The sequence below is a fragment of the Gorilla gorilla genome, chromosome 8, assembly GCF_029281585.2.
Source record: "Gorilla gorilla gorilla isolate KB3781 chromosome 8, NHGRI_mGorGor1-v2.1_pri, whole genome shotgun sequence".
Taxonomy (NCBI): domain Eukaryota; kingdom Metazoa; phylum Chordata; class Mammalia; order Primates; family Hominidae; genus Gorilla; species Gorilla gorilla.
In genome coordinates, this window is record NC_073232.2 from 42,022,706 (window position 1) to 42,039,233 (window position 16,528).

General features: G+C 40.1%; 1 pseudogene; it reads left to right on the forward strand.

The window, feature by feature from the left end:
• The first annotated feature begins 267 nt into the window (after positions 1-267).
• Positions 268-16,528, forward strand: part of LOC101143777 (ribosome biogenesis protein BMS1 homolog) — a 31,064-nt pseudogene continuing 14,803 nt past the window's right edge.

Consider the following 16,528-nt stretch of genomic DNA (forward strand, 5'->3'; position numbering starts at 1 on the left):
AGTTCCGAGGGCGGGGTGGGGCGGAATCGGGAGGGATGCGGACCCGGTGGAACGCACTGCGTAGACGGCGCCGGCGCCCGCACTCAGCTGTTGACAGTCTTTCTTCCAGCTCTCCCCTGAAAGTCGTCCAGGCGCCGGTCTCTTTTTTCTGCCTTTTTGTTTCCCTCCGGAGAGTCGGCGCGACGGTGAATTTCCGTTTCCGGTGGTGTCCGATCCGACCTGAGGAGTCGCAGTTGTGAGCAGGTTCGGTGCCGCGGGCTGGGGTAGGCGGCAGTGGGGTCCCTGGCTTTGGGGCACTGGGAAGATCGCGAGTGGGAAGGTCCTCCCGCTGTCCTCCGGGTCATCTTTCCTCCTGAGGAGCAGCATATTTCGCATCTGCCGGAGGTGTGCCCGGGGTCGTTGGGAGAGTGACGGGATGAATTGCTGCAGAGAGCCCGGACTGGGAGGGAAGGTGTCGGGGGGACGTCGTTTCCTGGCGACGTGGTCCCGGCCGGCGACTTAGACCTGAGCCGAATCTGTTGACCCCAAATTGTGCTTTTCCCAAGAAGAAAAGGGAGAGAAACATTAGTACAAGTTCGGAACTAAAATATAGTAGAGAAGCAACATAACCTCGGAAATCACACAGCTGTTCGGTTTCAAAGCGTTCCTAGTGCCCAGCTCTCCTAACTGCCGGCCAGTGTTCCTTGACATATGGTGATATATAAAGACTTTCTGTTTCCGCTCGTGTGTGTGTCTGTGGGAAGCCTCTGACTCACTTATGTGCCCCAGTAGCACCCTGTGCAGCCTTGCAATGTAGCCCTTATTGCATGGCACGGAAGATAATAGTTTGGATTTCCTCTGCAAGTCAGACCATAGCTATATCCATTTACTGGCACAGTGGCTAGCACATCATAGACAGACACAAACATTTACTAAACGGAATGAACACAGGACCTTAATTGAATGAAATGGCACCCTGCCCCGCTTTTTTCCAATCGAGCTGTCAGATTTTATGCAGCTGGATATCCTTGAAAAACTCACTAATTCACTGATTACCAATTTATTGGCCACAGATTCCCAGGTACCTCAGAAATCACTGGGTCTCTGTCAGTCCATGGGGTCTCCAGGCATCATCTAGAACCAGTCATATCTCACACATACAGATATTGCTATTTTTCAAATGTATGTAGAAGAGTTGTAATTTAGGAGTTTTGCAGAGTCAGCAGGTACTAAAAGTAATACTGTGATCATGTTGGAAGTTCATAAAAGCGTTTTAAATTTTTTATTACAATTTAAGTTTTAATTTAAGTTAGGAAACCACTTCATTAGTCCAGTTGATATCTAGGTCTGAGCTGTCCAGTATGGTAGCCACATGTGACTATTTAGAGTTGGAATAAAATTAATTAAAAATTCATTTTTTCAGTTTCTCTAAGTACATTTTAAGTAACCACATGTGGCTAATGACTAAATGGCTGAAAAGTACAGATATAGAATATTTCCATCCTTGCAGAAATGGATACTGCTGATGTTGACACTTAAGATGAATAAAAAGTAACTTAACCATAAAATGTACCCTTAGCAGAGGTAACTCATCTAATTTATAGCATAACAGAGATAAATGAAATTGGGGAGGGTTAAGCAGTTTCTACCCTTGTTCAGTGAACAAATATATCATCTCTTCATAAAGAAATAAATAAAATTTAATGTTTTTTCCCTGGGTATTGCCTGGATTGTAAAATGCTTCTCCCACCTCCTTACCCCAAACTTCTTCCTTGTAGATTAGAATTACTTGTTATTGGTAAATAGCCACTATGGAGACTAAGGACCAGAAGAAACAAAGAAAGAAAAATAGTGGACCCAAAGCTGCAAAGAAAAGGAAGCGGCATCTGCAGGATCTCCAGCTAGGAGACAAAGAAGATGCCTGGAAGAGAAATCCCAAAGCTTTTGCAGTTCAGTCTGCTGTGTGGATGGCTCGATCCTTTCACAGGTATGTTTAGCTACAGTCCGATGCTGCTTCCATTGATTCTTTTTAAATAGTAGGAGCCTCTCACAGGTGACATTTGGATTCACAAGTCTAGTCCAGCTCCAAAGGACATGGAGATGCATGCTGTGTGGCTTTTACCAAAACATGAGAGGCTTTGCTATAGAAGCTGCCTTGCCTCCAGCATCTGCACACTGGTTGGTGTTTCTTGCCCAAGATACAAGAATTTATAGAATTTGTTTCTTCCTAAACTTTAAAATGTTTCTATGGTGATAAGTGTGCTTTTTCCCTCTGGATACGTTTTACAAAGTTGTAATATAAAATACAAAAATTACAATATTTATTACTAACATAGCTTTATTTAGTGAGTCCTTGTGATATTCTTAGCAGTGTACTTTAAACGTTATTCAACTAAATCCTTCCAGCAGACTTACCAGAGTAGGAATCATTCTTGCCCTCATTTTATGGACAAGAAAACTGAGGTCAAGAAAACAAGTTACCTCCAATCATATAACCAGTAAGTAGGAGAGCCAAATTTAACTCCAGAGCCTCTGCTCTTATCCATTATGATGCACTGCCTCGGTATTTACCTTTTGGTTTTTAAAAAACTATTAAAATCACCCATAAAACAGTCAGATTTAAGGAGTGTTCAATTTTCAACGCTATATACTATTGAAGTCGTCTTGTTACGTCTTTATCCAATAGCAATTATTTGGATGGGGGTGAGAAGTTAAGTTAATAATTGACAAGTTCATTATATTTATATATTGTCTGTTGTACTCTATAAAATATACTAAAGTACTCATATCTATAAGTATACTAAGAAAATTCTACTTATAAGGTTGATACCTTTTTCTCTATTTTGAAAGTGAGTTTACTTTTTTCTTTTTTTTAATGAATAGGACTCAGGATTTGAAGACAAAAAAGCATCATATTCCAGTGGTTGATCGAACTCCACTAGAGCCCCCACCAATAGTGGTAGTGGTGACGGGGCCTCCAAAGTTGGAAAGAGCACTTTGATACAATGCCTCATTCGGAACTTCACCCGGCAGAAGTTGACCAAGATCAGAGGCCCTGTGATGATCATGTCAGGTAGGAGATGCCACCACAGACACAGAGTTGGCGTGGCTATTGTCATCTGAAGGACATGCACGTGTTTGTTGTTTTCTTGAGTGGAACATGTTAAATTTTGTCATATCATGTTACCTCTCTTATACTTTTACTAAGTTAGCTATAACTTCAGAAAAGGGTAAGTTCCCAGAGATAAGGATGTGATACATATCTTATCCTGAGTGCTCTATGGCTTTGCTGAGCATGTTCCTTGGAAGTGGGTAGCAGGCCTGGTCACTGTGAACATATCATTTAACAGACAGCACGTACCTCCTATGTACCAGGTGCATGCACATCCTTGCCCTTATGAAGCCACATGCTGGTGGAAGTGCGCGTTTTCTCTTTTTCCTGTGAGAATTTGTCTGCTTTGGGAGATGGTGACCTTTCCAAGTTTGAGGAAAGATGAAACAAACTTCCAGTGGTAGAATGGCAATGTACACTCAAGTCTCTTGTTATTGCAATAATATAGTTGGATTGAGGCTTTTCTTTATCTTTGGAGCATCCATATTTTCTTTTTTGAGACAGTCTTACTCTGTGGCACAGGCTGGAATGCAGTGGCATGATTACAGCTCACTGTAGCCTCAACCACCCAGGCTCAAGCAATCCGCCTACTTTAGCCTCCTGAGTAGTGGATGCCACCACGCCTGGCTAATTTTTCTTTTTTTTTTCCTTTCTTTTTTGTTTTTGTAGAGATGGGGTTTCCCCATGTGGCCAGGCTGGTCTCAAAACTCCTGGGCTCAAGGGATCCACCTGCCTTGGCCTCCCAAGGTGCTGGGACTACAGGCGTGAGCCACTGTGCCCTGCCCATATTTTCTTGACCGTTTTCTTTTTACCTTAATTTAGAAATGATTATCGTTATGAATATTCTGTTGCATAATGTTTGAGGATGTTTTTAGTGATAGTGGGAATATGGGAAGTTTTGATAGAGGCAAAGACATTGGCCTACAGCTGAACAGCAGGATCATGGTTATCATGGAGCCTGTCCAGTCAGAATTTTCCCTGTTTAAGCACTTGTATTCATCTGGGTAGACTTTGGATATTATTTAAATTTAGAACACAGCAAGAAAAACAGGATGGAATTTATTTTATTTTACCGGTAAATATGAACTTCTGGTACACTCCTGTAAACGTATATGGTGTTTTACTGGATACAGTTAAAAAACGAAAGTTAGAGTTGATGCTTAGAGTTTTTTCAGGGTCTTTTTAAAGTAAAATTTTCATCTTTTCACTTATAGGTAAAAAGCGCAGACTCACCGTTATTGAATGTGGGTGTGACATTAACATGATCTATCTGGCTAAAGTAGCAGATCTGGTAAGTGAGCAGGGGCAGCCTGGGGTGCTGATGGAGACTTACAGCATTGTGATAGGTTATTTACTCCAGGATGAAGGGAAGAGAGTTTTATGATTATTAAAGGAATCATGGTCATCATCAAGGATACAATAGATGTGATTGAATTGATGATAATAATAATAGTAATAAATGTTGTTATATTAATAATACAAATGGAATGTGTACAATGAAATGTATTCCAAAATCTAAAAGCAAATCACAGGATAGAGAAAACCTTTAATGAACACAGCTAATAAGAACTCATTAACATGCATACATATATACCTACAAATATATCATAGTAAGTACCATTTCTTCTTGGACCCTTCCTGGCACTGTGCTAACTGCTTTCTACAAATTTAGCTTACATAAACCCTTGATACACCCTTGAGGTGAGTAGGTATTATCTGTAGTTTACATAAGATGAAATAGAGCCTCCCAGCAGTTAAGTAACTTGTGTGAAGATGGGACCCTTGTTCCTAATGGTTCTAGAACCTTTATCCTTAGTGATAATAAGTAAGTACATGAATTGCCTGAAGAAGTGGTCAGAGTTTATCATAGAAAATCTAGATAGTACTCAGTGTGTGGAAAAATGTACACGCTCTTGCATTTATGGAAATGATAATGTTCACTATTTCTGATATTCTATTAACTATCTTTTTTTTAAACTATCTTTTAAATTAACTAAAATAAAATACAAATTACCAAAAAAAAAAAAAAAGAAAGAAAGAAAAAGGCCAGACGCAGTGGCTCATGCCTGTAATCCCAGCACTTTAGGAGGCTGAAGTGGGCAGATCACCTGAGGTTGGGAGTTTGAGACCAGCCTGACCAACATGCAGAAACCCCATCTCTACTAAAAATGCAAAATTAGCTGGGTGAGGTGGCTCATGCCTATAATCTAAGCTACTTAGGAGGCTGAGACAGGAGAATTGCTTCAACCCGGGAGGCGGAGGTTGTGGTGAGTCGAGATCCTGCCATTGCACTCCAGCCTGGGCAACAAGAGCGAAATTCCATCTCAAAAAAAAAGCAAAAAAATAAGCCATATTGATTAGGAAGTGTGGGATGACAGATACCTTGGTTTTTTCATTTTTATTTAGTTTTTTCTAGAGCTACAGATTTTATACTTTGGCCCAGGAAGACTCCTAAAATATAAAGTAAAAAGTAATACAGATTTTAAAGTCGTGCCATTATAATGTCTGTAATGTCAGAAAACTAAATAACATTCAAATTTTGAACATATAATGCTACTGTTAGTAAAAATAAGTGTTATTAATGTAAAGTTGTGTAAAGATTACTAAATCTTGTATACTTGAAATGATGGAATAGTTCATAGAAGTCATTTGTTTCTCTTTTATTTAAGATGTAGCAAGTTTCTAATTTTAAAGACATATTAAGAGATGCCTTTACTTTTTTTTATTTTTAGTTATTATGGATACATAATAGTTGTACATATTTATGGGGTACGTGTAGTATTTTGATAGAAGCATACAATGTGTGATGATCAAATCAAGGTAATTCAGATATCCGTCACTTCAAACATTTATCATTTTTTTGTGTTGGGAACATTTCAATTTCATTCTTTTAGTTCTGAATTATGTAATAAATTATAGTCACCCTATTGTGCTGTTGGACACTAGAATTTATTCTATCTAACTGTATTTTTGTACCTGTTAACCTTTCCCTCTTTTTCCCTCCCTCCCTGCTCCCCTTCCCAGTCTCTTAACCATCATTGAGAGAGATGCCTATGTAAATCTTTTTAAGATTTTCAAAAGGAGCACACACATTTGGTAAAGCACTCTAACTGTAATGCAGGGTACACACAATGCGCATTTTCTTTTTCCTTGCTCTAACGGCTGGTCTCTCAGGTCCCTGCAGAGCAGTATCCTTCCAGATACATATAAACACACATGCCACCATTTAAAAACACAAATGGTAGCTTATTTTACACACTGTTCTGTGCTTTGCTTTTTTCATGTAATATATCTTGGAGGTATATAATCAGTAAGTACTGTAGCTCTGCCTCCTTCTTTTTAATATAATATTCCATTCTGTGGACGCACCATAATTTATTTAGCTTAGCTTATGTTGATTGCTCTGCTCTGGGTTGTCAAAGCCTCCTGAGTACAGCAAAGGCCCAAACAATATGTGGATTTGGGTGTATACGTGTGTGTGTGTGTGGATTATGGGAGTAACACTGGCTTAGATGACAAAGATTGGCAGCCGAGGGACTGTTTGCTCCCTGTTCTTCCTGATCCTACAACCAGCTGCTTGCCCCTTGGCACTCTGTGGCATCAGATGTGGTGTGAGGATATTCCACTTATTCTTTGAGCTGGTCCAGTGTTGCTGGAGAGCTCTGCTTGCTGCCTCGGTCTGCAGAGGCATCTGTGCTTTCCTACAAGCCCAACTTCATATATTCTGTGGTTTCGGGTTTTGAATGTTTCCTAGTTTAATCAAAGATGGGCATTTCTGTTTCCATTTTTTGTTAGTTTTAGTTATCCATGGAAAGATAAAAACAGAACTATCTTTAATATTAAAACTAGAAGTTTCCAGGAATCAATTCTGAAATTTGCATCTTTGAAGTGTCTTAATTTTAAAAATTGGTCTTATCTGCTTATATTTTCTTATAGACTACCATTCATCATAATCTTACTGTTTTTTGACTTAATTCTAAACTGGTAGCTATTTAAAGAAATTCCTGAGCAACTGAGTTATACAAATTAACATACAAGATAGAGGTGTACACTGCCTACTTCCCAGCAAAAAAGCAGATTTTTTTTTTGTGAGGACATTGAAAGAAGAGGTTGGTTTTCTGTACATATTAAATATATTTCATTGATTATCACTTTCTTCCCATTCTTTGGATGTCAGAGACCTGTTATTTGGCTTAAAAATACATTATAGAAAACTTCATTTCTTTAAATTAGGATTTCTTAGGTAGGGCCTGGTTAGACCCAGCCTTTTCTGAGTTACTTCTCATGCATTAGAATTCTTAAAATGGATGTTTATATCCTAGTGGCCTTGTCTTATGGTTGCCTTTTAGAGCAAGTCAGAGGGTGGTGGTTTCTCTGGGTGATGCCTGTGTAGTCATTTGATTTAGTCTGGAGTGGGACTTTTCTGTCGAGGGCCAGATAGTAGATATTTTCGGCTTTGTGGATCATATCTTTTGCAGCTACTTAGCTCTGCAGTTGTAGTGCACAGGCGGCCATAGACGATATGTAAATGAATTAATGTGGCTATGTTCCAATAAAACTTTAGTTACAAACACAGGTGATGGGCTGGATTGGGTCGATGGGCCAGTTGCCAACCCCTAGTGTAGGTGGTCTGTTTTGGTAGTTTCTCTGAGAAATAATGTGTTCTGCTTGTAGGTACTGATGCTTATAGATGCCAGCTTTGGGTTTGAAATGGAAACGTTTGAGTTTCTAAACATCCGTCAGGTACATGGCTTTCCTAAAATTATGGGAGTTCTCACCCACCTCGACTTCTTCAAACACAATAAGCAACTGAAGAAGACAAAGAAGCAATTAAAACACAGGTTCTGGACAGAAGTTTACCTGGTAGGAAGAGAAATAATTGTTAGATACTAACAGTATAATCCTTTTAAAATAGACTGAAGAGGCTGGGCACAGTGGCTCATGCCTGTAATCCCAGCACTTTGGAAGGTAGAGGTGGGTGGATCGCTTGAGGCCAGGAGTTTCGAGCTCAGGGCAATATGGCCAAACCCCGTCTCTACTAAAGATGCAAAAATTAGTCATATGTGGTGGCGCGCACCTGTAATCCCAGCTACTCTGGAGGCTGAGATGTGAGAATTGCTTGAAGCTGGGAGGCAGAGGGTGCAGTGAGTTGAGATTGCACCACTGCACTTCAGCCTGGGTGACAGAGTGAGACTCCGTCTCAAACAAACAAACAAACAGACTGAAGAGACATTACTAAACGTCTCTCTAGGATTTGCCTCCTGAATTCCCTTTGTGTATGTGTTCCCAGTCTCTGGAAGGTTTCCCTCAAGAGAGTGGTTATTCTGGGCCTCTTGGTGTATCTCATTTGTCTCTGTACCTGCTGCACCAGGCAGTGTCTGGGTGTTTGGGGGTTGGGACTTAATGGAGTACATCAGAAGTTTCTCCCAGTTACAGGACCAGGCACTGCCCCTTCCTTTCCATACTGCTCTGGTCCATCAGCCACAGAACCATTTCTGTGCTCAGAGGCCTCACCTCCCTCTCCTCACCATACTTAGATGGATGCCCCTGCTCAGCTGCAGAGCAGTCTGCCTCTGTGTGGTTCTAATAAGTCCTGAAAGAAGCCAGCAAGGCTCTGGAAGCCTCAGGACAGTGGCTTTGCTGGAAATCTCCCTTCTTAGGATTGCTTCTTGTTTAGAGCTTTTATTTTGTTGCAGTGTTGACAAGAATTTAGATGAAATTTAATTTTTAATTTTCCTTTAATGTTTAGGTTGCCAAGCTGTTCTGCCTTTCTGGAATGGTGCATGGAGAATATCAAAACCAAGAAATGCACAATCTGGGCCATTTTATTACAGTTATGAAGTTTAGGCCTCTCACATGGCAGACTTCTCATCCTTATATCCTGGCAGACAGGTAAAAAGTGATTGTAAACTTTTAATTCCTGGACCATATATTTCAAAGCTAAAAAGGCTAGAAAAAGAACAGTGACAGGATTTATTTTGTGCCTATTTGAATAGTGGGGGTAGAAGTGTAGTGGATGGAAAATGTCTACTGATATCATTGCTCAAAGATGCTGTGCCTTTGGGAGTAAATTAACTATGAGATGTTAAGGAAAGTGGGAGGACTTGGAAGCGTTTAAGGCCACAGGATGTGGCCCCATCCTATGTTCAGCCTCAGATTTCAGTGATGCTGCCTTCGTGCTTGGGTGCTTGAGTCCTTTGTGTGTGCCTTCAGTTTCCTTCCTTTGTGCTGTGGTTTTCTCAGCCTGGAATACCCTTTTTCCACCTGCCAGAATCCAAGCCACTGTACAAATCCCAGAGCACAGGCTCACCTTCTTCCAGAAAGGGATTTTCTGAATATGTTCTTTACTCTTCCCTGACCCCAGGTGGACGTCATCTCCCTGTCTGGTGTCTTACAGAATGAATGTCACTTTCAGCCTAGAGACACAGTTGTGTGCCTGCCCCTTTTCCTCTGGTGGATGGTGAATGGTGCTTCCTTATTTCTGTATTTTCTAGTTTTCTAAACAATGTGCTTAGTGGACAAGAGTGTGATGAGTCACTGACACATGAAAGGAGGTATAGGAACTTTTGGCATTCATTTCTGCTGTATGATTGAGTTTATTTTTCTAGGGTGGAAGATTTGACAAACCCAGAAGATATCCAAACAAACATCAAATGTGACCAGCAGATGTTACTTTACGGTTATTTAAGAGGAGCGCACTTGAAAAATAAAAGCCAAATTCACATGCCAGGTATTCTCTTGTTGTAGAACATGCTAGAATCACACATGGGATTCTTGGGATGGCTTCATTTCTCAGGAAAACTGAAAAATGACCAAACAAGGGAAGATGGCCTTGGTGGAGGTTTTAAAAGTAAGCCAGCTATGTGTAGGCCTGCAAAGGTGTTACCAAATGCCTCTTCTCTGACCTCTTGTCTTGTAGCTAGAGGGCCACTGTTCCAGTGTGGCACAATGCCTTTCTTTAGGGTCATGGTTTAAGCCCTTGGAGTGTGCATCGTTTTTAACCCCCCTAGTCAACAGTAGATACTTACTGACTTCTTGTCAGTTGAAGCTGGCTTTTTGGGTCCTGTCTTCCAGGGGTAGAAGATTTTGCCATGAGTGACATCAGTTTCCTCCCAGACCCTTGTGCTCTTCCTGAACAACAAAAGAAGTGCTGTTTAAATAAGAAGGAGCAGCTGGTTTATGCACCTGTTTTTGGAGTTGGGGGTGTGCTGTATGACAAAGACGCTGTCTATGTTGACCTTGGTGGCAGCCACGGTTTTCAGGCATCAGTGAGGCAGGAGTCATTGCTCTGAACTCTCATTATTCTTTCTGAATCTATTTTTTAATTTAAAAAAGTAATATACTCAGCTTTTATTTATTGAAGATTTTTCTCTCGTACTTATAATAAAGGCCCAAATGCATATTGTCAATATGTAGAATAAAAAGAATACCATTTTTTCATTGTACCAAGCAGAAGAGTCCTGTCCTCCATGCCTCCTTGATCCATGGCCCCAGCATGGGCACTGCTGCCAGTGTGGCACCTGCCCGGCTTATCTCCGTTTCTACAAAATCAGTGTGCTTTCCAGCTCTCATTGGTCTTTTTCTTTCTCTCATTCACAATGGTCTCCTCATTCTTTATTTTAAAGTGGATTTCCAATATTTTTAGTTCTGAAGTGGAATTTTATTGGGTTAAAATCAGGGTTATTTTAAAATGTTAGAAAAGCTAGCATTGTTGTAGGATTGGAACTGAGATGTTTCTAGCAAGGTGTTTAGGTTATCAGGTTATATACTCACTGAGGTTTGGAAAAGTTTAATGGAGATGGGGATCCATTTCAAGCTTTGTTATAAGGATTTTCTTCTCTGGTTTTTGAGGCATTAAGAAAGGTTCTCAGGAAATGTGTCTAAGATAATTTTGAGAACTGAGTGAAACCAGTGTCTCTCCAGGATCTTTGTGCTTTCCTCATGTGCCCTTTCTTGGTGGTCTTGACAGGACGAGGTGGGGCCCACCCATGAGCTGGTCCAGAGTCTCATCTCCACCCACTCCACCATTGATGCCAAGATGGCTTCAAGTCGAGTGATGTTGTTTTCTGATTCCAAGCCACTTGGGTCAGAGGCTATAGATAATCAAGGGTAAGTCTGCTTTTTTTCTATTTTTAATAAAAATATATATTACAGCAGATCATATCACCCATAATTCTGCCATCATAACACATTTTGGTGGGATTCATTCTATGTTGTTTTGTTTTTCTTTGTGTGTGCATGTGTCTCTGAGGGCTCTTCACTTACCTGACATTATGAGGGAGTCTTTTCTTGAAATAAAATACAGGATGCATTTTTCAAGAGACCCCAAATATTCCTCAAATACCACGCCATCTTCCATAGGTTGCTTTTTTGTTTTTTAAGAGACCTGAGGACACGTGGCTTTCTTTTGGTGGCCAAAACAGTAGAGCAGAAACAGGGAGTTTGTGGCTGTCCAGAAGCCACATGCCTTGTCTCTGAAAGTTTTATTTAGATTATGTTGTATTATCTCCTATGGGTAGGTTTCCACTGATGTGTGGCTTATGTGAATTATTTTTCAGCCTTTCTTGGGAATTTGTATACCTTTATACATAGTGGATGTTTGCAAAACATTGGTTTTGTTGTATTAGTTTATGACTCCCAGTAAAATGTATCTGAAAATTTTGAGATAATCTAGTATGTAATTTGTTACAGCGTGCACAAACTACGTACTAAAGTTCCTGACATAATGAGTGTTATTAGCTATTTTCATTTTTGCATATCCTTCTGGTCATCCTTGTCTACAAGAATACTCTCTTCTAATATAGTTACAGGTAAAATACATAATTTATTTCTATATTCTGAGCATTTTGTTTTCTATACAGTCTTTATGTAGTTGTCATTTTGTTGTTACTGGTGTTTTTTTTGTTACTGTGGTTTTTTTGTTTTGTTTTGAGATAAGGTCTCACTTTGTCTCCCAGGCTGGAGTGCAGTGGTGTGATCTTGGCTCACTGCAGCCTTGAACTCCCAGGCTCAAGTGGATCCTCCCTCTTCAGCCCCGCAAGTAGCTGGGACTACAGGAGTGCACCACCACTCCCGTCTAATATTTTTTTGTTGTTGTTCTAGGGACGAGTTCTCACTATGTTGCCCAGGCTGGCCTCGAACTCCTGGACTCAAGCAATCCTCCTGCGTTGGCCTCCCAAAGTCCTGGGATTACAGGTGTAAGCCACTACGGCTGGCCTATTATTGCTGTATTCCAACTTATTCATCTCCTGTGGTACAATTTTTCATTTTTTCTAATTTATGTTTTCATACTTTTATATATCGTGGTATGTTAAATAGCTTCGTATAGTTTTCTTTTATCCAGTGATTTTAGCCTCCTGATGATCTTCTTTATCAGTTATGGCACTGGTGACTTAAAATGGATGTTCTTCCTCTGTCATTCCTCCGACGTTTGTTAGCTGGCATTTTTAACAAAGAGCTTTCACTTCTCCTTTTTATTTCGGTATCTCTGCTGACTAATGCACTTGCATTTTATTCCATGGGTTATTTTCCATCACTGTCATTGTTCTTTCTGATGCCTATGCTGTCCCAGATTTGGCCGTGGGAGCCTTCAGCCTGTCTCCTGTGTCCTTTCAACTGTCTCTATTAATCTTTGAGCATTTCTTACTTTCTCACAGAACAAAAGTATCCAGGCTTATGTTGCCCTCTTTCTGCCTTGGGCCTGGACTCAGCCATTTCTCTTAAGGATCATCTTAAGCATCATTTAGCTTAGAAATTAATCAGCTTTCCAAAAGATGTACAAAATGCTAACTTTCCTTTTGAGCACTTTTTTTCTAAAATTAGATTTTTTTTTAGAGGATTATTCCTTTATTCTTTCTATAAGTTCATTTGAAGTGTGGTGTTAGGAAACCATGCCTGAGTTTAACTCTTCCAGTGTTTATCAGATCATGTTTTCCCTGTGCTATATCATCTTAAACATCTTAAACAATTCCTTGACATTTTTCTATTTCTTTGTATTTTCATTGACTGTATTGCCATTTCTAGATTAGCTGGTTAATGTACAAATTGGATTATTTTGCATTTCCTTGGTAATATAGGCTGTTGATGCTAAAGGAGGAAAAACAAATGGACTTGAAAACTGGTCGAATGCATCGGAAAGCCATTTTTGGAGATGATTCTATGCTAACATCCTCTCTCCTTTCTTGATCTCTTAATTTTTTTTTCTTACCCAAGTATATACAGGTTGATTTTGTCTTTCTAGAAGATCCAAGATCTTTGGTTTAGAGATATATTCTCTTAATGTTAACTGGTATTAGAATACTCTTTTCTGTATTTTATTTCAATACACTTGAGAATAGAAATGATTGTATTTTCTTTTAACTTGTGAAGTAGAGTGTGGCATACAAATGTTGTATTCTCAGTATTTCAGAAAATTACCTTCTTACTGTACAAGTTGTATTCAGCATATAAAGTCTATTCCAGCTTTGTTGTAGATGCAATGTAATTGTTACATGCCGATAAGGTATGAATTGGAGATGGGATCCAAAATTACTGTACTTAGTGTAATTTTTAAGCTAATTATAGGGTTGGTGGTGAATATTTTACTTCTGCAAAATGAAAACAGCATTTCATCAGAAGTTGTTTTATGGTCTTTCAGACATTTTATTGTATATCTTTGGTGCTTTTTGCCCATGGAGTATCTCATTTGTGTGTTTGTGTGTATGTGTATTGATCTGCTGTAAATTTCACAGCGCTCATTGTCAGGGATCAGCAGAATCAGGCCTAGGCAGAGAGCTGAGCAGTACTCTCAGTACGTCTCTGTGTCCTTGTTGCCACATTATCTCTGTTGTTTATTTATAAGTTGGAGAACTCTCTGACCTGTAACAAAGGTTGGATAAGTCAGAGACAATTGGGAGAGGAATCCTCTGCTCTATTGTCACCTGTGCCTCACTCCAAAATATGCTCTGAAATCAATATTTAAATATTAAATTTGTATGGTGAATGTATTCTTTTTTAATGTTAATTAAATGATTGGTCAGCCCACTTAATATTTACAATGCAGGACTTACTTTGCATATTCTCTGTCTTGTATTTTTGCTTTATTTAAGCTAGGCTAGCCTCCAAGCTGGAAGCTGAATTGACAGTTGAAAAATAATGACATGTATACAAGGTATGTTTGAAGGATTGCAGATGCAGGAGCACCATATGCTAAAGGAGTGTTGGAAGCTCACTGCAGAAGATGACAAAAGCAGACTGATAATGTATTATTTGCTGAAATATAAGCTGGAGGCACAGGTGAAGATTGCCAAACCTAATGAACAGTTTGGCAAATAAGACAGGCTGTCAGGCCATGGCAGTTCAGCAGAGGGCGTGCTGCCTGTGAACCAAGTCATTTGTTCCAGAGGACTACACTTAAATACCACAAATAAAATCTTCCTTGTCACTGATATTTGGTATCACAATGAAATAGATGTTGTCTTTCAGATTTCCGGTTGAATTACCAGCCATTAACATCTGGTGATTTGGGTTGTAAAATTATTTTTAGTTTTGCCTGTTCATATTTCATCCAGAAAGCCCAAACAAGATATATTTTCCCACATAAGAATGTAAGCAGTATAACGCCCCGTCCGGGAGGGAGGCGGCGGGGCAGCCCCCGCCCGGCCAGCCGCCCTTTCCGGGAGGGAGGTGGGGGGCGCCTCTCCCCGGCCGCCCCGTCTGGGATGTGGGGGGCCCCTCTGCCCGGCCGCCACCCCGTCTGGGAGGTGTACCCAGCAGCTCATTGAGAACGGGCCACGATGACGATGGCGGTTTTGTCAAGTGGAAGGGGGGGAAGTGTGGGAAAAGGAAAAAGAAATCAGATTGTTGCTGTGTCTGTGTAGAAAGAAGTAGACATGGGAGACTCCATTTTGTTCTGTACTAAGAAAAATTCTTCTGCCTTGGGATGCTGTTAATCTGTGGCCTTACCCCCAACCCCTTGCTCTCTGAAACATGTGCTGTGTCCACTCAGGGTTAAATGGATTAAGGGCAGTGCAAGATGTGCTTTGTTAAACAGATGCTTGAAGGCAGCATGCTCCTTGAGAGTCATCACCACTCCCTAATCTCAAATACCCAGGGACACAAAAACTGCGGAAGGCCGCAGGGTCCTCTGCCTAGGAAAACCAGAGACCCTTGTTCACATGTTTATCTGCTGACCTTCCCTCCACTATTGTCCTATGACCCTGCCAAATCCCCCTCTCTGAGAAACACCCAAGAATGATCAATAAATACTAAAAAAAAAAAAAAAAAAAAAAAAAAACACTGCAAGAACATCTGCCCCAGAACTGCCTGTCCAACCTGGACTGACATCATCCTTGTTATTGATCTTTGTAGCCAAATATAATTATTTTAAAACAAACAAAAAAGAAAGGATGTAAGCAGTATAAGACTTTAAAACACACAAATGAAATATACATGACTACATGCTTCAGTGAACTAAAACTTTCATCTGTGATCTTTATTTTGCAACATTCTGAAGTAACATTACAGTCTTTTCAGTGTGCTGTGTCATTTATATCCCTTACTTTATCCTAGGAATCCTGTATTGCCATTGAGCATATGCAAATTGAGACATGTGCATAGCTTCTCCCCGTTGAGCCCATCAGTGGGGAGGAGCTATGTACCGGGGACATTTGGCAAAGATTTTCATGAGTCTGTTGGATGTAACAGCTCCTTAAGAAAACCTCAGTTTACCTTCCCTATTTTTTACCATTTGTAAAACTAAGGCTCAGTGATGTAAAATATAACACATTCTGTGCTGTGGCGTAACTGCAGCTTAGGTTTTTATATTCAAGACAAGCAGAGGTATAGCTGAAAAGGTATGAACACTTATTATGCTTCAAGATCCCTTTGTTGGTTTAGTTGTGGCATTTTAGAACAGCGGACTTGGGACTAAAGCATCTTTCTATCTGGGATCAGTATTTCTAAGTTGCCTTTAAGCTGAATAAACATTTGGTTTTTATATTTAATTGCTTCGATGTGAAACACTGCAATTTAAAAAATTACACATATGTAATACAGTATTTTACACTAAATAATAGTCACTGGCAGTCCATTGGCCGAAGAAGTATTATTTTTCAGATATTCTGCTCTGTCATCAGCTGTAGACACTGACCTGGTATTTATCTGGAAAGGCTTGCTGTCAGGGGTTCACAGTGCTGCTTGTGGGTTATCTCCAGACCCTTTACATACAGCACTTTAGGACAGCGTGAGTCACAGGTTGCACTAGAAGTTGCCTTTGAAATTAGACCTAAACTATGTGGAACTGGAACCCTTGTACACAAAGCTCTCTATCATCCAAATCCTGCTGAACTCTCTTAGGAAAGAACAGTTTTACAGATTCATTCTTTCCACACACAAGATTTCCCCACTGCCCAGTTACTCTCACCTTTTTATTTTCTTGACTGTTATGTTTTACTTGAC